This window comes from Tauraco erythrolophus, chromosome 9, assembly GCF_009769465.1.
Source record: "Tauraco erythrolophus isolate bTauEry1 chromosome 9, bTauEry1.pri, whole genome shotgun sequence".
NCBI lineage: Eukaryota > Metazoa > Chordata > Aves > Musophagiformes > Musophagidae > Tauraco > Tauraco erythrolophus.
This window is the reverse complement of record NC_141473.1, coordinates 26,979,536-27,001,389: the sequence shown is the minus strand read 5'-3', so window position 1 is coordinate 27,001,389 and position 21,854 is coordinate 26,979,536. Positions and strand designations below refer to the sequence as shown.

At 38.6% G+C, this 21,854-nt stretch overlaps 1 protein-coding gene across 4 annotated transcripts in view; it reads left to right on the top strand.

The window, feature by feature from the left end:
* The window catches only part of DLG5 (discs large MAGUK scaffold protein 5), a 113,375-nt gene that overhangs the window by 1,613 nt on the left and 89,908 nt on the right, over positions 1-21,854 (top strand). The window lies entirely within an intron of this gene.

Here is a 21,854-nt window from a genome sequence, read left to right as displayed (position 1 = left end):
ACAGGATGGGGAAAAATGGACTGAACAATAGACCTCAACACTTCTAACATTATGTGGTCTGACATCAATGGGAGATGAGGGCACTCGCTGCCTTTCAGAATGAGACCCGTGATGTTTTTGTATGGTTAGGTTAATGCTCGGTCTGGTCTTGTTGAGAAGATGCATTAATGGTGCTGGGTTTCTAACATTCCCCAGCCTTAAAAAAAAAAGGTGTAAAATTTGAATGGCAGGAAGAAACGAAGGAGACGTTGGGTATAGTAGTACTCTTTATTTTTAAAATACTAGTCAGAATTGCAAAACATCACGCAACACTGAGCTCTCAAGGGAAAAGTAGTTGGATTGGTGAAATGAACTATGTCCTCCTTGACTGAGTGCGTTCATGAGGCTAATCTGAGTTAAGTTAACATCTCTGTGGGGAAGGATGTTCCACTGCCATGATGGGTTTTAAAATTTTATTGCTTTCATTTATCAGTAGTAATAAAGAGCTAACTTTGAGAATTATGGCTATGTTTCGCTTGTGATAAACATGTTTACGAATTAGTACATAGGAGATTGCTAAGGGTAAGTTTAAGAATAAACCATCATGCACATAGGAAGGTTAAGGACCTGGGCCTTCAAACACTTTTGTATATATTTTGACTTTATTCCCCTGAGGAGGTCTCATGGTAACTACTCGTGAGGCTGCTTGTGTGCCCACTGAATGCCTCTGAAAAATGCTGGTCTATGTGTTTGTCCTGAACACTTTATGCAAAGAGTTAATGTTTGAGGGTAACTGCGTTTGAACTGGGGGTTCTTGTTTGAACCTGTACTCAGATGTAATTGAGTTTTACTCTAATATCTCCCTGTAGGAAGTCTGGCCACCCATTTGGTCTTGTCGTGCCATTTAGGAGTTTTACTCCTTTTCACTAGAGATGTTGAAAGCAGATGAGTCAAGCTACTTTTTGTTCTTTGGGTGTAGTAGCAAACTCTAAACATGGTAGCAAGGAGAACTGTTGGATTCTGTGTTTAAAATACTTAAGTGAAACCGTCCTCAGCATATATTGCGTAAAATGCCTCTATTCTTAAAGGCAAAAAAATTATTTCTCAAATATCTCTTTAATTTAACGTATCCAGCCGAATTAATTTTTAAAATTACCATTAGTGTATAAAAAATGACAGTTTACAGTGGAACACTTAATTTTAGCATTATTTGGAAGAGGCAGGCTAATATAATGTACCTCTCCTTAATGCCTGTTGGAGGTGAAAATCATTTATAAGCAATAAGGTCTTGTAGAAATGTTTTCTGTGTTCTTTTTCCAGTGTGGTGGTGTTGTGAGGGAAATGGAAAGGTAATCAGCAATGTAATTTTGTTCAAAGTTGCAGAATTCAGCATACGATCTGCTCGCTACACTAGCGCACAAATTATTCTCCTTCCATTTTAATGTACATGACGTGTATCATTGCTGTGTGTTTTTACTTTGTGTTTTCTTCCTTCTCATATTAAATATCACTTCCTATTGGACTTAAAGGTGATATGTGAACTGAGATGGAAACTCAGGCAGTTATTTATACCAACAGTTCTTGTGGCTGGCTGGACAATGTAGAGCTGACACTTTTATAAGTATTTATCTGCACAACACGGAGGGAAGTAAACAGCTGGTCTGACTGCTAGAGGGAAGGAACTGGGGTCCTATGTTAGAAGGAGCTTGCTTTTCTATGTAGAGTTTCCTCCAGTTCAGTCCCCATTTAAATGTATTTGTCTTCCATAGCAGCTTCTAATGGCTTGTTTTACACCTAAAACTGTGTAGTGGCTTGTGGATGACAGTTCCTCCAACGAAATGTATATTTTTAAGCTTGTTTTTTTTCTTATTGGAGAGTAGTATGCCTAAATGTTAGTAAACAGTGCAAAATCTAACAGGAAGCTACCTTCTGTCAAAGCAGAGGCTGAATGAAGTGCGATTTGCTCTGTTTCACTCGGTCGTGTTTAGAGACACCAGTCCTTCCTTGAGTGAGACCTTTGGTTACTACATTACACTTTTGTGTGAATGTTTCTGTGAGAAATTGACTCTGTCCATGTGAAAGTGACTGTTTGGCTGATTTAAAATCTCCCAGTACTTTGCACAGGGACTAATTCTTTAAGTAGTGTGCCAGGTGCTTTTATTTATTTATTTTGGGGTGAACTGGTGGATTATTATTAAATACTTGATTTGGCAAATTACCTCCATCATGCATGTGAGAAATCCTGTATGCTGACAGAATAACATATCCCTTCTAATGTGGAAATAAATGACTTCTGTGCATTCAGTTATCTCTTAGATATCTTGCTAGGCAGATACTATTTCATTCTTATAGTTGATATAATGTGAATTTTGTGACAGTGCATATCCAAGACAAGAATGCAGTGGGAGATACTTCATTGTGACAAATACTATTAAACATATATTTTCTTTTAAATGTCATTAAAGGGCTAAACCAGAAATCTAATGAGACTCTGTGGGCTTTAAACTGCTTCAGATAATGTAGAGCTTTGTATTTACGTTTTTGCGATATTAAAAAAGTGGGAACGGGGCAAGTTTGTCAAGCTTGGAATTTGTTTTTGAGATGAACTTGTGGGGCTACAGAGGTTCTCCTAGCACTTTATCCTCAAGCTGAGCACTTAAAAAGTTTCGTTGCTGCTTTCACAACTACTAAACTTTTAGGTTCAAGATTTCCTTTTATATTAGTAGTTGGTCTCCTGTTTTTCTGTACCCGTACAGTTGCAATCAGTGAACGTGCGTCTGTAAGCTTAAACACAACATAATGGCTTTTTAACTGTAAGGATTGAGTGCCATTTTGGATTTTAAAAGCAGAGCATGTTAGGCTTCAGAGGTGTTCTATTTAACAATTTCAAGATCAGAATTTTAAGTTTTAAAACTCCAAATTGATTGCATTTTTAAAAAGGTCTCTAAGGGGACAAGGAAAGAAGATGGTTGTAGATTGAGTTTGAAAGTTTTCCTTATGTTTTTTAATAAGACTTATTTTTCTAACTGTGTTTAATCAGAGATCAAGTGTTGATTTCCAGTCCAAAAAGTAAATATGGGCATTTATAGGAGTAGGAAAAAGTTATAATTTAGACTTTTATGGCTTTTTGGAGGGATCGTATCAGCTTCCTCTCTCTGCTTTATAAAAAAAAGAGTAAGTTGTTTCAGACAATGTCATATTTGAAGTCACAAAGTTCTCTTTTAAATATTGTGAAGTCTTTCAGCATGTTTAAAAACAAAAGGCAAGCTCTGTATGTAGGAGATAGAGAGCTGGGACCCACTTCTCTTGCTGGCAGCACTGAGGAGATCCACAAGAAACACAGTAATTCAGGGTTGTCCCTGAGGAGCTGGGAGTGTGACTGCTCGCAACTGGTGCTGGGGTCTTTGTGTTGTGCCCCCTCTTCCCTGTCCCCCACAAAACGTTGAACAGACCCCACAAAACGTTGACTGGTGAGAGGAGCACATGAGCAGGAGTGAGAACTTGAGCTAGTGAGGATCTCCAGGACTGTATGGAGGAAGGGTGCGAGATGTGATGTTCTGTAGGAGCAAGTGAGAGGAAAGGGGGGCTCGGGAGGCTTTGGGGTGAGATAGGCAAGAAGACAGTAGAAGTGCTCAGAGATGAGAAATGATGCTGGAAGTGTGCGTTCCCTGGGAAAGGAGAGAGGGGAGAAGGAGGAGAATTTGTAAAAGCATAATTTACTGACTCAAGGACCGAACTGACAATTTTGCAATTAAGTACAATTTACACTCCCTTCCGTCGCTGAAAATTGAAGAGTGGGAGAAGTAGAGCAGTATGTCTGTGTTTTTCCAGACCTGTTATTAGTTCCCAGGGTAGCTTAGCAAGCCTTGTTACAGGATTTCTTAAATTGAGCAGATGAAAAAGCAGACAGCATTCAGAAGTCACATTAGGAGAAGTACAGGTCTTCGGCAGTGCTGAGCAGTAATTACACTTGATAAAATACCTAGTGCTGGTTTTACAGTACCTGTGTCTTCTGATGATCTCAGATTTGTGGTATCTCTTGAAATTGCCAGGCTAAAAAAAATGCTTGAAGTTTCTGGCAAGTGTCTGGAGGGGTATTCCCAGTGAAATGTCTAATAGTAAGTGAATGGAAGCAGGCTCTCAGTCCCAAAGAAGGAAATGTGTATTGTAGTAGTACACAGATCCCAAGGGTGGTAGTTCTCAATTAAATTTTTGCTGTGCTCAGGGAGGGGGTGGAAAGCAAGTTGGCCACAGTAGACTCATGGGGACACGGTTTTCATCAGTGTAAAATGAATAATAATTTTTTTTTCATGGTACCAGTGCATACAGCTATCGAGCTGCTTTGGACACATATGGGACTTGGTGTCTTACAAAATTACAGAAAAAGAGAAGAGATGTACATTTTTGAATAGTTCTTTTAGCTTGTTACTTCTATGAGTCTCCTGAAATAGAAGCAGAAATTTCACTTGCAGACATGATCAATAAGAAAAGCCAATGACTTTCCATAACTAGCTCCTTGTTTATTTGTTAAAAGCTAGACCTTGCCTGTCTCAGACGTTTCAGATCTTTAGCTTCCTTTAAATACCATTTTCAGTCTCATTGTTGTCTTGTAGCTTTAACCAGTGTTGGTTGCTGTGACTTTTTTTGACCTTTGGTCTACATAGTGAAGACCTCAGCCACCACATGGATAATGACTTTGGGCTTTCCAGTTTTGTTAGCAGCTTGCAATTTGAGCTAAGTTGTTTTCTTCCCCCCGGCCCCCCCCCCCCCCCCCCCCCCCTTTGCTGCTTGCTTTTACCACTTTCTATTTTCTTTTGTGTCTTTCAATTTCCTTCTTAGCTTCCCTTGCTTCTGTTAACTTTCTTTATATTTCTTCCTTTAGTTCTAATTGTTTTTTTCAGTTATTATTTCATAGCATTACAATTCCTTATTCGTTAGAAAGTTAACAGTAAGTCTTGATTAATCCCTTCTACTTTTCACTTATTTCTAACAATTCTTATGTTGTAAAATCTCCTGGACAGAGGTTTCATCTTTCAGAGCTGTTCAGTTCCCAGCACGTTTTGGGTATTATGGTGTGAGGCAATTAGTTCCTTTTCTTTTTTTTTTTTAATATAGACAATCTTAAAATGCTGTACATGTAATAAAGCTAAAACATTGCCTAATGTAAAGTGTTCACAGTACTGACTGAAATGGCAAAACTTGTTAGTGGGTGTAATATTGTATGAAAAAAAGCTGTAATAATAAGGTCGAGGCATCTAGGTTTCTCTGACTTTCCAAATTATATTGAGTGCTCGATGCTGAAACATTATTTGTGACCATCAAGATGCAAGCCATTGGCTGCTTTATTGTGAATGGTGATAGTTTAGATCTGAATTATTCCGATTTAGGAGCCGGAAGCATCACACTGACTGAGCTTTGGCTTGAGGTTAACCAATACTTTTCTAATGAAAGCATAAAAAGAGGATTCTGTACCCTAAAGAGATGTGGGGTTTTAGCACATCTCAAATGTTGGAGCCCGGCTCTTCTGAAAGGGCCATATTTTGGGGTTCTCAGTGTTACTCTGGTATGTTAACTCTTGTCAACGCAAGACAGAATTACTAAAATGTTGAAGGAGGCCCATAGTACTGTAGGCTTAGAAACCAGTTCAAAATACCTAGCATACGGTGTTTGCTGTATAGTTGGTGTATTTGTATGCTTTCCATAGGTTGTAGTGGTGGTGACAGATGGTAATACCAGTGTTCCTTGCTGTTGTAGCTAACAAGTAAGATTGAATTTGGGAACTTCTGTTGTAAGCTCTTGTGCAAGAGGAGTCTGACCTCCACAGGACACCCTTTGCAGGCTTGAGAAGCTGGTGATAGCAGACAGCGTACCTAGAGTTGATGGATCTTGGAAGAAGCTGATAGAAGCACTTGGCCACTTGCGATGAACACTTAAGGATATTTTTCTTGACAATGTATGATTACTGGGCAATACAGAACAACTTGCTACAACTGGAAGGCCCTTCTTACCCAAACTGGTGTCAGAAGAGGTTAAGAGCAGGCTATTTTTTTATATGTGGCAGCCCAGAAAGCAAATCGTATCCTGGGCTGTATCAAAAGGAGTGTGGCCAGCAGGTCGAGGGAAGTGATTCTGCCCCTCTACTCAATTCTTGTGAGACCCCACCTGGAATACTGTGTTCAGCTCTGGAGTCCCCAACACAAGAAGGACATAGAGCTACTGGAACGAGTCCAGAGGAGGGCCACGAAGATGATCCGAGGGCTGGAGCACCTCTGCTATGAAGACAGGCTGAGAGAGTTGGGGCTGTTCAGCCTGGAGAAGAGAAGGCTCCGGGGTGATCTTATAGCAGCTTTCCAGTACCTAAAGGGGGCCTACAGGAAAGCTGGAGAGGGACTTTTTCCAAGGGCGTGTAGTGATAGGACAAGGGGAAATGGCTTTAAACTGAAAGAGGGCAGTTTTAGGTTAGATATAAGAAAGAAATTTTTCACTCAGAGGGTGGTGAGGCACTGGAACAGGTTGCCCAGAGAAGTTGTGGATGCCCCATCCCTGGAAGTGTTCAAGGCCAGGTTAGATGAGGCTTTGGGCAACCTGGTGTAGTGGAGGGTTTCCCTGCCCATGGCAGGGGGTTTGGAACTAGATGATCTTTAAGGTCCATTCCAACCCTAACCATTCTATGATATATAGCCCCCACCTTCTTCACAACTTCTGACACCTGTAATTTCACAATTCCTGGATTGAGTTGCTCAGCAGTTTGCTTGTTCACAGCATTAATTAGTTTGTTCTGGAGAGCTGCCGTTTGTATTTTTGAAAAGAATTTTTTTTTTTGAGTTGGTTGATAAAGGAATTGAATTTTTAAATAGGCCATATTCCCCTGATTCAGAAGCTTTCCAGGCATGCAGCTGACCTGTTGCTGGAGAAAGAAAGCAAGCGAGAGTGTAAAACCATTGAGGGTTTCAGCTGGAGAGTTGAGAGGGTTGGGTAAAAAGGGACACTCTAAGGATGTTTTTTTGGCAGACTTCTTAAATAGTTGAAAATTCATTGTGTATTTGGATGATAAGCCAAAAAACTCTCCTCTTCCCCACGTTCGAACCCTCAAAGCCGACATTCTTTAAACTTATTTCTAGGTTAGCTTTCCTAAAAATCCAGTTGGGAGCATTCATTCTTATAATTATTAATATGCCTTGTGACAACTTTCTTGCCTCTTGTGCCCCCTGTCCTTTCACCTTGGCTTTTTATTCTACCTGAACATAATTGCTGATTAATTAACATGGTTATTATTCATGGACTTACCTTCCAGCATGTGAGTAATCCCCACTTATATAAATCAGGTTAGGCATGTGCAAGTGTTGGCAGGATCCAGGCCCTGCATCCTAAATTCTTTGGATTAGACCATGTCTTCACTAAAGTACCACTTGTACGCTTGGGCCTCAGAAAGTGAGACTGATGGCTGTTTGCTTCTCAGTACTGCTCAATATGGAGTTTGTGTAGGAAAACATAGCTGTAGTATAGGTCGATGCATTTGCCTTGAGGACTGGTGTAAAATGTAGTTGGAATTCTGGACTCGGTGCAGGTGAGCTATGTCCTGTTGCTGCTGCACAAAAATCCTTGCTTTTCAAGTATATTCTTTCTTTCCGAGACAAGACAGGCTGCTAGTTGTGTGTATGGGTAGGTTTTTTTAAAAACATCAGAACTTTTGGATTGGGGAAATAAAGCTGTTGTGGTAAATATCCATAACAAAATTACCAAATACAGCTGCTAAATTGCTACATAGATGTTGGTGTGTTATTTTAATAAGCATAATATTATGCTTCTCTCCTTTACTGTTTCTGTTTCTTGTTTTTATTTGTTTTTCTTGGGGATAGCTTTTTCCAGCTGCATGCTTTTGTGGAAAAATAACTCTAGGAAGAGATGATTTTGAGATTTAGGTGACCATGTGATCCTGCTCTTTTGAAGCACTTATGTAATTTCAGATCTTCTTCCTCACTTATGATCTTCTTGCAGAAGGAGGAGTTGACTGAGTTGTTGGGAGTACTTCAGCTAGAAGTTGACAGGAGATTGACAGATGTGGTTTTACTGACTTCTTTCTTTCAGGAAAGCTTCTTGTTATGCAGTTTTAAACTTTTCTTAAACACTTCGTGCATGATCTTGTGAACATTTGCAATGATTTTTAAGAAGGTCTTCTTTGCACTTAAATCATGATGATGATTTGTTTTTCAGATGGTGTGTAAGTGAGGGTGTGTTTAATGGTGGTGAAATCCGATTATATAAAGATTTTCTTTGAGGCTATATGCATCACTACAATGAAAATATTCAGATATTAACTTCACTTCTTAATCTTTAAAATAATTATGAATGTCCAGTCTGATTTTTCCCTTCTGAATGCTTTTATGAGAAAGAGTGATGTTGTTTGAGAACTCACTTTACCTTTAATTTAAAGATGGGTTGTGTTGTGTTTTTTAACAGATTTGGTCTTTCAGTTTGTTGAAGATCATTTGGCTTAAACAGGTGTGGTTAAAAATAATATAAGCTTAAGTCTTAAACAAAAACAAAACCTCCAAAAAAACAAACAAGCTTTTAACAACAGTAGGCTTTCCCTTGTAATTGATCAACTGGCTTGCTGTAGTCATCAGCTGCTCCATCATGTAATTCTTGAGTTGGAGTACAACCTGAATTTTAGAAATAATGAAGTCATAAAAAGCAATGCTAAACCCCCTTAACATCACAGAACAGGTATTCTCAAGAGGGAATTTGCTTTCAATTTAAGTCTTGGTTTTTGTTTTGTTTTGGTTTGGTTTTTTTTCTTCTTTTTAACAGAAAGGAGTCAGTCCCCTTCCACTTTCTGTAGTAATGGCCTTTGGGATGCTTAGGCTGCCTGTTTGTTTCCTCTCTCTGTAGGTGCACTGCAACAGCTTTCCTTTGCTGCTCTGCCAGTGCACAGGCAGCCCATGCTTTTTTTTTTTTTTTGGTGGAGAAATGTAAGTTTCCAAGGCTTCTACCTAATTGTTGGGTAGATTTAGATTAGATACAAGGAGGAAGTTTTTTACAATGAGGGTGGTGAAACACTGAAACAGGTTGCCCAGAGGAGTTGTGGATGCTCCATCCCTGGAAGTGTTCAAGGCCGGGTTGGATGAGGCTTTGAGCAACCTGGTGTAGTGGAAGGTGTCCCTGCCTGTGGCAGAGGAATGGGAACTAGATGATCTGTAAGGTCCTTTCCAACCCAAACTATTCTATGGTTCTATGATTCTAGTTGCCTTTAGGGCATATTAGGAAAGACTATTTTCTGTAAGATGCATTGACTACTTCTTTAGGTTGTGATTAATCAAAAAACCCCACTGAGTAACAGGAGGCTGACTTAGGTGTTGACTGCAGACATGAACTTTGAGGTATTTAACGAGTTATTTTTCTAAATTGTTGGCCTTGAAAACATGTAGGCCAGCACTTTAAGGTACGCTGCACTAGCTCATAATTGGAATATATTTGTCTCTTACCCTGGTTCATGAACCTTTCTTGTTTTTCTGACATCTTTGCAGTAGTCAAGAGTGTTTTGCAGGCTGCATTGCTGCAAGTGGCAGAGCAGTGTTTTGACTGAGCGGGAGAATGTGCCTTGATAACACTGAGAAGCAGTTTCAGATACTGAGGTCAGAGATACTTTCTGCCTTGGGGTTTTTAGGACTTGGTAGGATATCAAGGTTATTGGTATTAATATGAAAATCAGTAAATAGATGAAGGAAATGTTCATCTGGCAAGGCTGGTGACAGTCCTGTTCTGTACAACATTGTTCAGCTGAAACTTGTGTGTGATGTGTGCTGGACTGGAAGAAAACACAATGTGTAAATATTAAGCTGTTTTTCTGTCTCTGGCTGAGTTGATCTTCGGTGATACGCTGTGCATACATGACTTGCATAAAATTTCATTTGCCAGGGAGTATCCCATTATATTGTCTAGAATGTCAAATCTCAATTTAATTTTAGAGCCAACTATAGCAAATTCATTAAGTGCTGCAAAAAGCCAGGTTGTTAATATGATTTTGGTACTGAACTTTTTACTCTTTTGTGGCCCCTGATTTCCTCCTTTCCAGTGATAATCAGAAGGTAAAGGCAGACTGGTGAAACTGGAAGGGTCGCAGCACGACTACTACCTCTCTGCAGTGATGAGAGGTTCACTGCACGTACTGTGCTATACAGTGTGCTCCCATGTAAGGAATTTCAGGGTGCTGCACTGCATGTTGCTCAGCATCTCTGGAAAGTTAATTTCTTTTTTCTTCTTCTACGAGTCTGCGTTGTAACAATACAGTGTCGACTTTATTGGCTTTGCTCTGAATCTGTTTAGCTTTCTCACGGATACATGAGCCAGATCGTATCTGAGGGTTGTAGGAGATGATGTAGGGAATCCACATAATATATCCTGTGAATTCATCTCACCAAATGCATTTATAAGTGTACATTTATGTATGGAAATTTTTAATACATGCTACTTTTGTAATGAGAAAACACTTTTTTTAAAAAAAAAAAGTCTTTATATTGAGAGTAGATGAGACTTTCAAAGACCAGTTCTCTGTTATCAAAGTAATTTGACTCGTTCCTACAGTGTGTTTTAGAAAACAACAAAGGAAAAAAAAAACAACCCAAAATTAAGGTTTTGCTGAAGTATGATTGCGTACGTTATCATTATTGTGTAAGACATGAACCCACAGTAATCATTAAAACCGTTTTATAGTACATTGTGGTGAAATAATAGCTTGTGAAAGATTATAAATGTGCCACGGTTAGAGCTTTACAATTTTGGGGAATAATTCTTTGGTATTATGACAGTGAGAGGAGGTCACTGTGTATCACTGGGGCTTTAGGACTTCTGACCTTGTAGATTAGAGACCTTGGCCTTTGATTTAATTCTAACTCATATCAGACATTGGATAGTATCTGCTTTTTATGTGGAATTTTTAGTATTAAAAATACTTTATTTTCTAGATCCTTTCCAGAAAATCGTTAAAAATGTGCTTAATTTTCTTAATGATTTCAGCAGAACTTTGTTAGGTTATAGAGGGGAGTCTCATTTGGCTGGCTAATCTCTGTTCTCGATTTTCTGCTGTCCTCATGTGTTTTTCAGTGTATTGTGCAGATAGGCTTCTCGGCTTTCCCGACTGAGCACTCGGTATCCTTTTGTGATGGTGATGTTAAGGGATCTGCTATGTATATACTTTTTTCAAAATTAAATCTGATTTGAAGGAATTACGTAAAATGCTATGTCCAATGTTTATGTTCTGAACTTATTCTGAATAACAAAGTTGTTCTGAGCATTTGTAAATAAAGGTAATAAATAAGTGTGGCATGTTGGGGAGTTATAACAAATTTTCTGTGACTAGCTGTTGGATTGCAAGGTGCACCAGTGGCTAGACATTTTACAAAAGCATTTTTGAAAGTTCTTAAAGAAATAAAATTGTTCTCGAGTTCTTCTGTTAGACTGGACAAAAGTGATTTAGGGAAGTTAGTTTTCCTACTCCAACAGTTTTTTTGTCGTTTTGGGGTGTTTTAGTAAATGCATCTTAAATATGTATATCTGCAGCCTTTTGAACATAAAATTTGGGTTTATCAAAATGCATATTTATATTGTAGGTCTTACTGAACTTAGGATTTTTTTAAAAAAAAAACCCAAACTTATTTCAAAGCAAATGCTTTGTGGGTTTTTGTCTTAATATTGTATTGACCTGGGGAAATTTACAGAATTCTTTATAAACAGGAATTGCCCAAAGACTAGTTTTCATTAAGCATGGATTAATTATCATGATGAAAATAAGTTATAGGGAAATTTTTTTGTTGTTGTTTTCTCAGATGAAGAATAGAGTTTAAATAAAGTAACTTTTGAGTCATTGAAAGTTTCGTTCTATTGTCTCTATCAGATATAGCACATATCTTCAATTTTGGCTGGAAGTGGCATCACAGGGAAAAGCTATTATTCTGAGTCTTCTAGACAGCTCTGTGTTCATTAAGAGCTTCATTAAGAGTGAACCTGCTAATGCTTAAGCTAAGAATGCTCATTTCATGCTAGTATAAAACATAATTTCAGCTTCAAATAATGCTCCTAAAAATGGCTTTTCAGAGCGCAGTTTCTTTTTGCCAACCACCTTCTGTATAATTTAATTTCAGACATTTTGTAGATGTCTGTGCTGAACATCCAGCGTTACTGGTGTTAATTGCTCTGCTGTGGTTTCCTAGTGCAAAAATTGGGTATAAACATCTTGGAGGTAAGTGTGAGAATACAGTTAAGGGAATGACCACATCTGAAGGACTTGGGGACTTGTGCTGTGGAGAAGAGGGAGAAGAACATGTATTCAGAGCAGGATGTGGATAATGTATTGTTAATAAAGTGTGAAACAACTCATTGCAAGGGCTTCTCTTTGTGATGAAAATCAGGTGGAGTTCTGTAAGGAGAAAAATAGATCATGGGTAGTTATATGAGCTTGCTTAAGCCCTGAGATTGTTTGTAGAGCTAGATGACCTCTTGTAGGCTTGAGTTAGGGGTAGGATTTAACTCTGTTTTCAACCTGCCCTGCAACTTGGGTGTTCTGGGAGCTCTGGGTCAGAGGAGAGAGCATCAGTCTGGGCTTGGGGTCTCTCAGCTTTGTAGCATGGGTGGAGTGATCATGAGCTTCACAGAGTTTTAGGGCCGAGGGGTGAAGTGGGTGGCTGAGAGAAGGGAGAGCAAACATCTTGAACTACATCCACAGTGGCGATTTCAAGCATTCCTTGTTTGCTTTGATACAAAGTCAATTAAGTTAGCTGAGATTATCCTCACTAGTAGTTAGAGTTTGCTTGAAGAATTACCTGCCACATGTAAGAAATGCGCTAAAAAAAAAAAAAGCTTTTTTTATCTGTACTGTTGTAGTTCTTGCTGCTTTAGTAAAATACATGTGGTTTTGGCCTGTCATGAAAATTAAAGATCAGGATGCTTGTTGAGCTGAAGTCCAGGGCTTGGGCATGACCAGATATGCAGTGATACATAATTGAAAATGTATATGAATACCCGTAAGTCTGTTCTGAAATTAGTCAGTTCATGACCCTAAAGTTAAGAATTTGCCTCTGAATGTTTTAACAGATTTGACTTCCATTACATAAGTCTATTTTGTGGTTACTTTTTCAATAACTGTATACAACTTGTACAAAAAGCCCTTTGCAGTTCATGGCAGATGTAGTTATTTCCCCAGCTTGGGTGGGATAACTGTGGTCAAGTGGTTAGTGCAAATGTACTGATCATCTTTGCTGCTTACAGATATGCAAATGGTTCACATAAGATGGTAGAATGAGAATTGACTGCATTATACAAAGACATGATATTCTTTTTTTGCTGTGCTCAAATGCTACTTGCAGATCTGAAATGAAAACATTAACATTTAAAATGCGCGATCTTATATTGTTTTCAGACACTAAGCAGAAAGCATGTTCATGGGTTTGCAGTTAGTGGAAAATGGCAAACTAGATATCATATGCCTTGCTATTGGATGTTCCTCTCCAATGCTGATGCAGTAAGAAAATAGGAAATTACAGAAGTATAGTCATATTGTAGTTCAAGTTACTGTGTCGTGTTTGGACATGGGAATGCAAAATTTGTCCTCTGAAACTGAGTAAAGATATCAGTTCACTTCCATGTGAAAAGTTTATTCTCAGACGAAACAGGGTATTTTTGTCTCTTTTCTCAAAATTGGCAAAAATTGCTAATTTCCAGGAATGTGTGTATTATAAAAGCAGTAATGAATTAAGGACATGAGGAGAGGGTTTCTGTCATTTGAAGGAAACTAATATGTGAATATGAATGCTGTGGCAAAGCAGATTATGTGTTAGGAGAATGTAAATGACTTGGAAAGTTACATTTCACTTTTCTTAGAATTTTTGTTCAAAATTGTTTTTTCAACAATTAATCTCAATTTACAGGTTCAGAATGGTGGTGAAATGCAGTTTTACAGTTAGAGAGGTTTGAAGCAAAGAAGAGAGAAGTTCATCCCAAAGGACCGAAACGAAGCTGAGAATGCAGTACCTGCTCCAGCGGTCTGTTACACAGTGCAGCCCACAGAAACAGGAGTGCAATTGTCATTATTTTTAAAAATAGTGCCTTGAAATACATGATGCAAGCTACAGCTAATAGTAAAGTGCTGTGACTGTATCACAGTAGCTTTGTCTTCCTGGTATATTTTGACAAAAATAGCCTACCACCCAGTACAAAGAAGAAATACAGGAAAGCCTGCAACCTCTCCCAGTGGCTTACTGCTGATGGACTTTGTAATTACATCTCTCTGACTCCATCTGTACCCTGCTCGGCTAGAGGCCGGATTTAAGATTAATTGTATGATGGAGGATCCTGGCTTACAGCTACATCTTAATTAGAATTCAAAATCCACTTTGCATAAAAATATCTGAAAACTCTTTTCTAAAAGAACACTGATTATAGGGCAAATGAAAACATTTTGATCTCGTCTTTTTCATAATTTGGGAATAACTTAAGTATATATAAATATATTCCCATGCCATCTGGTTTAGTTCTCTTTTCATCTTGCTCTGGGCTTCTGTCATCTTGCTCATGACTCTTTGCCTTTTTAATTAGGAGGAAAAAGCAAGTAAAAATTACTTTACTGTGATCACAGTAACATTTCGAAGATTACTGAATGCTATGAAATACAGTGCTTTCCGATGTTTTGAGATTTACTGCTGTTGAACATTGCTTTGATATTGAATATACTAAGTATATTGAATATACTAAGTCCCTTAGAAGAGTAAGGTGTATAATATTTTACTTAGTGTAGCTAATCACTCTTTTTCTGAAAAAGATCACATTTTTGAGAACTAAGTAGTTCAGTTCGTGAACTACAGTAGCAAGATTGACCTCTGATGGTAAGGTTGTTGAGTTTAACTCTTGTGTTCTGGTGGTGTCCTGAAATGGAGCTGTTTCTAGAAGCTGTGATTTGTAAGTATTTAATTAAATGTACAGGAGTTTACATTTACTGTATCCTGGGATCTTTCAGGGAGCAACCTTGTAAAGACTGATAGAGAAATTCTATCTATACTGATAATTTGGGTAAAGGGAGAAAAAGAAGGAAAATATACGCTTATCTTTTATTTGGGTTCCTTTAATCTCAAGTGCTGCAATGTAACTTTAGAACTGATCCACCCCCCCCACCCTCCCAGCAAACTGCAAAAACAGGGTTTTGAGCCCGAGTTGTTGTTTTGGGTTTGTGGTATTGTTTTTTTTTCAGGTGAAACGAGTTTCAGTAAAACGACCTCATATGTTGGCAGAGGGGGGGGAAAAGAGAAGCAGTAGGTGGGGAGGGTATTCTAAAGTTGCTCCTTAAACAGGACCACTTAAAAAGTTCAGTTCATTTTAACAAGGTGCATAAGGATACATTTCTCTTAAGCAAGAGAACACTTCCTCTCTTGGGATTTATGATGATATTATTGCTTGCATGAGTAGAGATGATTAAGTATGACTCTAATGTTGTTAAACCAGTGCCAGAGTTCTTGATAATTTGCAAACACAACTTGCTTTCTCATAGTGTCAGTTGCGTTCTGGTTTGTTTGGAAGTTAAATGCCCTGGCTTGGTGCTTCCTTGGTCCTGTTGAAGATCCTACAGCAGAATGATCTTGCATGTGAAGGAAGATGCTGGGCTGAAGGAGAAGCATCCACAATGTTTTATACATCTCAGGGTTTCTGTATTTTTGTTTGAAATTTTACATTAAGCACCTAAATCGTGGGATTATATCCCTTTTTAAAGTTTCCTTAAAAATTAGGAAAATTAAGTTGCTTTTTACCCAGGACATCATGTAGATTTTGAAAATATGCAGGTTTGTATTCCAATTTTAAGTATTAACAACTTTATTTTCCTTTTTTTTTAAAGTGCCATTCATAACATCAAGTTCTGATGCATTTTGCTATTATATAGTAAACTCTGTGTAAGATCTGTGTTTTACTACAGAAGGAAAATAAAGCCAAGTAACTCTGATGTTCAGAGCGTTTACAGCTGGACGGAGGTGGTCTCTGTGAACCCCCTAGCACGGGATTGCGGGAAAGCCTGCCATAAAACTGTGACTTGATGAGACTGTTCAGAGTGGCTGACTCAAGCTAATCTCTGATTAGCGAGTGATCTTTAGCCTTACTGGAGCCATGCTAAGAGTTAGCGAAGACTACAGGTGTCTGATCTGTTGTGTGTGTTTGTTTTTTTTTACTACTGGATCATCTAAGAACCTTTTCTCTTTATTTGATTAAAAGACTGGTATGGTATAAAGGGTTCTTGACCTCTTGGCCCTATTTTTGCTTGTTTTAGGTCTTTAATAGTTTTGTACACATACTTGGAACTGGTGGTTAAAAGAGGAAGTGTGTCTTGGGGAGCGGCATTACCAAGAGAGGAAATAGTCCTTCTAGGACAATGCCATGGGATTTGAGCTGATGAGAAGGGTAGTGCCATGTGGTGGGATAGATCGTGTTGACGCTGGCAGTGTCTTTAACAGAGAAGGAAGCACAACTGGGTTTTTTTGTAAGGAGGTATGTCTTGGATTGTTGTTTATAGCATATATACAAACCTGAGAAGCTTTACTTAACTTGTTAACACCTTTTTTTTTTTTCCTCCTCTCTATGCAAAAGTTTGTCCTGATTATACTTTCTGAAGAGAATATTGTCCTTTATTGCTGTGGCTTAAGTAGCTTTGATGGCAATTGGATGCGATTTTTGCCTTGGCTAATTACTCCTTAGCTACTCGCTCCCTTCCTCATCAACATCTCAGCTAACATGGTTACCTGGATATTTAAGGGAAAGAACCATGTTATCTATCCTTTACAAAATAAAATTACGTTGTATGTATGTTAAATCTACTTTATTCAACTCACGAATTGCGTTTTAATTTTGCAGTAAAATTTATACAGGGAAAAAACAGTCTTGTAGTTATTTCTCTAGATTTGGGGAAATCTGAAAGCTAGTTTTGCAAAGAAGCCAATAATAGTGCTTTATAAAGGGATTATACTGCAGTATTGAATTTCATCTGCGAGAGACCTCTTAGAACTTTGTAACTTGGTTCCAGCACATCCTAATCATCTGCTTAGGTCACAGCCAGCCTTTGTTGTCCCACAGGCCAGTGCAGGGTACTGGGCCAACTGGTTCAGCTGCCGTCCTGGTGCTGGCTCAGAGTAGCCCTGTGTTGTGCATGAGGCTGGTTGGGCTGCCTGAGGACTGGGGAACCTGCCGGCCAGGGCTGGCCTCCTCTTGACGTCTGCTTCAGTAAAACGTACAGTTTGGCTTACGTTTCTGCTGGCAGCACAAAGTCCAGGGGACATCTACAGTGTGTTCTGTTTGGTTTTGGCTGTGAAGGTGTCTGCTCTGTGCTACAGGTGCAGCTTGCACTGTCTGAAGTGTGACACTGTTTCCTGGGTGGCTTAGAAGACTTAGACTTTTCAGTCTGTGTTCTCGCAGGTATTCTGCTTATGTTTTAGCTTATACCAGTGATGTTTCCTGTAAAAACTTAATAGGAGGTGGGTTTTTTTTGTTTGTTTTGTTTTGGTATTTTATTTTATTTTAACTGCTTCTGTTCAGCAACACTTGGACAAAGACTTCTACTTACTTATAGTTAAAACTGATTTTAGGATACCCTCTCCAGACCTGTGTGGGTAAATGTCCTGGTATCGAGAGAAAAATTTCAAACAGAAAATGTTGATACATGCACAATGTCTTATGATTGCAAGGATTTGGAAAACCAGTAATTTGAGTTGTTTGGGAGATGTTATTTTATAATAATATTGCCACATCAAGAAGCATATAAAGTATTTTGAAACTGTATCTAAACTGATTTGCATGCAAGACATGAATTTGTGTTCCATTTATTCAGACATTGCTCCTAGTATTGTTAGTGCTGATTTTATATCTTCTTGCCATTTTAATACAAATACATTCTGCAGCTTGACTAATAGAGTACCAGTAATACTTGGTTGTTCAGGGTGAATAACTATAGTTTGTTTAGCTTCCCTCCCTCAGCGTTAACTTATATTTTTAAGTCACAGGGAATAGGCTGAATAGTTTTTTTGATACATATGCACAGAATGTATGTTAGTCCATGTACAATGCTTGGAAAAGTAGTATGGCTGCTTCTACTAGAACTTCCCTTGTACTTATTTTTGATAGTTTGTTATTCTGTTTGTTTTTTTTTTTTCAAGCTTGCATTAACTCAAGCTTAAGGCTTATTTAATTTTATGAGCACTTGCTTGTCGGCTGTATCCCAAAAGCAATGCCGAAGAGTGCAACAAATACATTATTGCCGTAGCATAGTAAAAACAATGAAAATCAAGCGTTATGCAGGCAGCATCTGAAAACAGGTGATAATGACTGGTTATTAAGCAAACTCCTCTGGCTTTAATCAGAGACCTGTTTGTGGAACACAGACTTGATGAGGAAAACAATAGCAACATGGTAATGACAAAGCCTTGCTGGATTGGGAGGACTTCGGAGCAGCATATATGAGACACTGTCTGTATGATCAACGTGTAATCTTTGGAGTTGAGATGGAAGATGAGTTGGAAGAGAGAAGAACCAGAAATGCGTTACTGTAAAGCTGTGCTGAAAGGTATTGGAAGGTTGAGTGGTTGCATTGGTGCTGAGTGGGCTCTTTGTTGGCTGTTCTTTTGGCATTCTATTTGATTTTGGAAAGGAAATGGGAAAAGGACATGAATTTGGAGTAACGTTTCTTTTTCTTTTATAATTCCTTTATGCTACCTTTCTGTCTTTCTGAGGGATTTGATTATAGCATTGATCTGCATCTGGAACAGCAGATTGATGTATTTCAGCCAGTCTTTGCAGTAGTTTGGCTGTAAAATACTGAAAGCTACTGTTTACAAGCAAAAACTAATTGAAGTAAATGGCCAAAATTCATTTAAGGAAGGAGAAACATTTTTACTGGCAGATCAAACAGTCTGATATCCAATCCAGCCATTACCTTATACGGTTCCTGATAAGAATTGCCTGGCGTGAAGAAGTGAAACATTGAGATTAAATTAGGCTTTTCTGGTGGTTTGATTGTGGTAGTGTCATAACCCACTTCTCTCTTTCAGTGTTCAGTAACATAGGAAGCTCTTCAGCTGGAGTCTCAACCACTTGAGCTTCCTGTGGTTGTTTTGAGACTGATTAAAAGTCACACATGGGGGAAGAGAATTTTTTTTTCCTTCAAAGAAAAGTATTTGTTTCTTTTCCCCCCACACATAAGATATGTGTGTTATAGCCGTATATGTGCTTTGGAGTAATTTCTTCTTGAGATGCGTTACCTCTTTAGCTTTGTACAGAACCTGTATCAGGCAGTCTTGTTACATATCTTTTCAGATCTTATGTTGGTTCTGACACAGTCAACTTATCTAGAGATGAACTGTGGAATTATTTCTGGTGACAGTTTGGCAATATCTGAAATGGCTTGTTGAAAAATTTTCAAGAATGTCATGGATCTGCATGTGTCTCATACCAAAATCATAGTTTGACAGAAAGGAAGGGTCCTTCTAAGTGTGATCTTGAAGTTCTGGATGTGCAAATGTGATATATCAATTTATACCTTCCCTCATTTATAATTATATAGAGAGGATATAGTCTTAGTAGCAGCTGAAACTGAAAAACCAAGGCATTACAAACCTGGCTTTTGGCAACCAGGGCTTTCTACAAATGACTTCTGTGTAAAGCGAAGTCTTACTAGTCACCATCCTCAGACATGGTGTTTTCATTTCTGTATCCTCTCCAGATTTTTTTCATTCTTTGTTTTAAAGGTCTTGCAGAACTTTTCCTGGAAATCCCACAGGAGGGTTTTTATTGGTGTTGGTAATGAAGTCTTGAGTTTGCAGCTGTGGAATCAAATGGAAATTACGGTGTTTTGGACATGTTGAAGCCTGTATTTTGGATGGAGCTAGGAGCATTAATGCGTACCTTTTCGTGTAAAAGTTAATTTATCGTTACAGTGTTGGTTCTGCACAGTGTGTGTCAAATGGGGCGTGGCTGAAAGCGTCAATTCCGAGGCTTGCCAGGCTGTTCTAGAAGACCCTGTTGATTGAAGGCATAAGTGGGGCTGTAGTTTGGAGCTGTTGATTTTTATGAAACTCTTGTTCATAATTGAGCTTATTTTAAAAAATACTTTTAATGTGAAAAGTGAGATGTGTAGATGATACCAAAATGTTTTCCAGAGCCTTTTGTACCTACACACAGCCCCGTTGTGAGGCACATCTGTAATCTATACCACTGCAAGACATTCAGATGAAGGAAATTATGTTTAAGCAGTATTTACTGAAGGTACGAAACCTAAATAATACCTCTTCTCAATCCTTTTATTTGTGCAATAGTTAGTGTAATATTTCAGTAGTGAGAACAGATTTCACAATGAGAAAACTGCAATTTTAATCATTTTAATATGATTCTAAGTTTTGAGAAGACTAATAGCATTGCATCCTACATATCGGCTCCTTATTCCACACAAAACAAGAAGTCATGAAGGATGAAAACAAGAGTTAGGTGGTACATAGCAGTTGTCTTCTGCTGGGATTGTGCTGAGATGGTGGTATGCCTCCTGAAGGTCATAAAGAGAGCTGGCTGTTTTGAGGAAAAATAAGCAGAATGGGGACCACAGTCACCTTTGTGTGAAGACTGAGATTTGAACAGTCAGCAGCTTCTTTTTCAGCCCACAGGAAAATGTGTGGATAGAGTCCTGGGATAGTGTGAAGAACACTGGGCTTTACTGTTCACTTCACTGACATAGCACTTAAATTATATGAAACAGGCCTCTTATGGGAGAAATAAACTTTGCTTCTGCTGTGAACAATTCATGTTCATGAATTTGGTAAAGGATGAAATATTAGCATACATGTTTGTCTCTTACATATGTTTGTCTTTTAGTCTGGTAAATGGCAATTGGCATCCCCTCCAGTGCCGCTGTTTGCTGTCTCAGCAGATGTAGGAATGTCAAGGCAAACGAACACTGTCTCTGGCTGTAGCTCTGGTTTCTCCAGGTTCTTAATTTCATCTCTTTCTCAGTCTAAAAGCAATCTCAAAACTCTTATAAGACTTTTGCTACATCTGTGCCTCTGTAGCATTTTCATTTAGACAAACAAGCACTATCTTCTAGGCCTTTTGAATAACCACAGTAGTGCCATATTGGGACTTCTGTTTTAGAAGCAGAGTGGGTTTTATCATTCCAGTTGTCTTTTCTGTGCGTGTGTATAAACCATGCTGACAGCTTTCCTGCCGTTCACAGCTAAATGCAGAGGCAACAGAACTTGTCACCCATTTGGAGATTTGTTGTACCTTACATGGCTGCAACTTATTTTCTGGATTTTTCTTCTATTTTACCTGCTGCTTGTTGTGGATATGTGAAGTTAGAGATCTGTGTTTCAGGCTGAGCTGTCACAATGAGGTCAGTGATCACAGTGGCAGGAGCGTTCTTGTGCCATAACACAGTTCAGAGTGCACAGTTGAGAACTTCCCTGTTTATCCCTCCTACCCTTGTTCTTTGCACTAGTTTTGTGACACTTGAGGCTATCTGTGCTCATACCTTCAAGTCACATGGACACAAGAAGTTCCTTCAAGTACCCTGGAAGTTTGGCATAGAGAGCACAACACTGAAGAACATGTTACCGTTGATACTGCTCCTCGATAGGTGAGCATTTCCTATCGCACCACAGGATCTTCTCCAGACCTACTCCTGCTCCTGATTAGCAACTGCATTGTAAATAGTCTATTCCCCATTCTTTTCTTATCCTTTTTCCAAGCCTGCACTGCTCACAACAGCACAACATTTTACGGATCTTTCTGGTCTTTCATATTTTTACCATTGGAGAATAAACTCTGAGCCACTGTGAGTGATATTACTGTGCTGGCAGTTTCTTGAA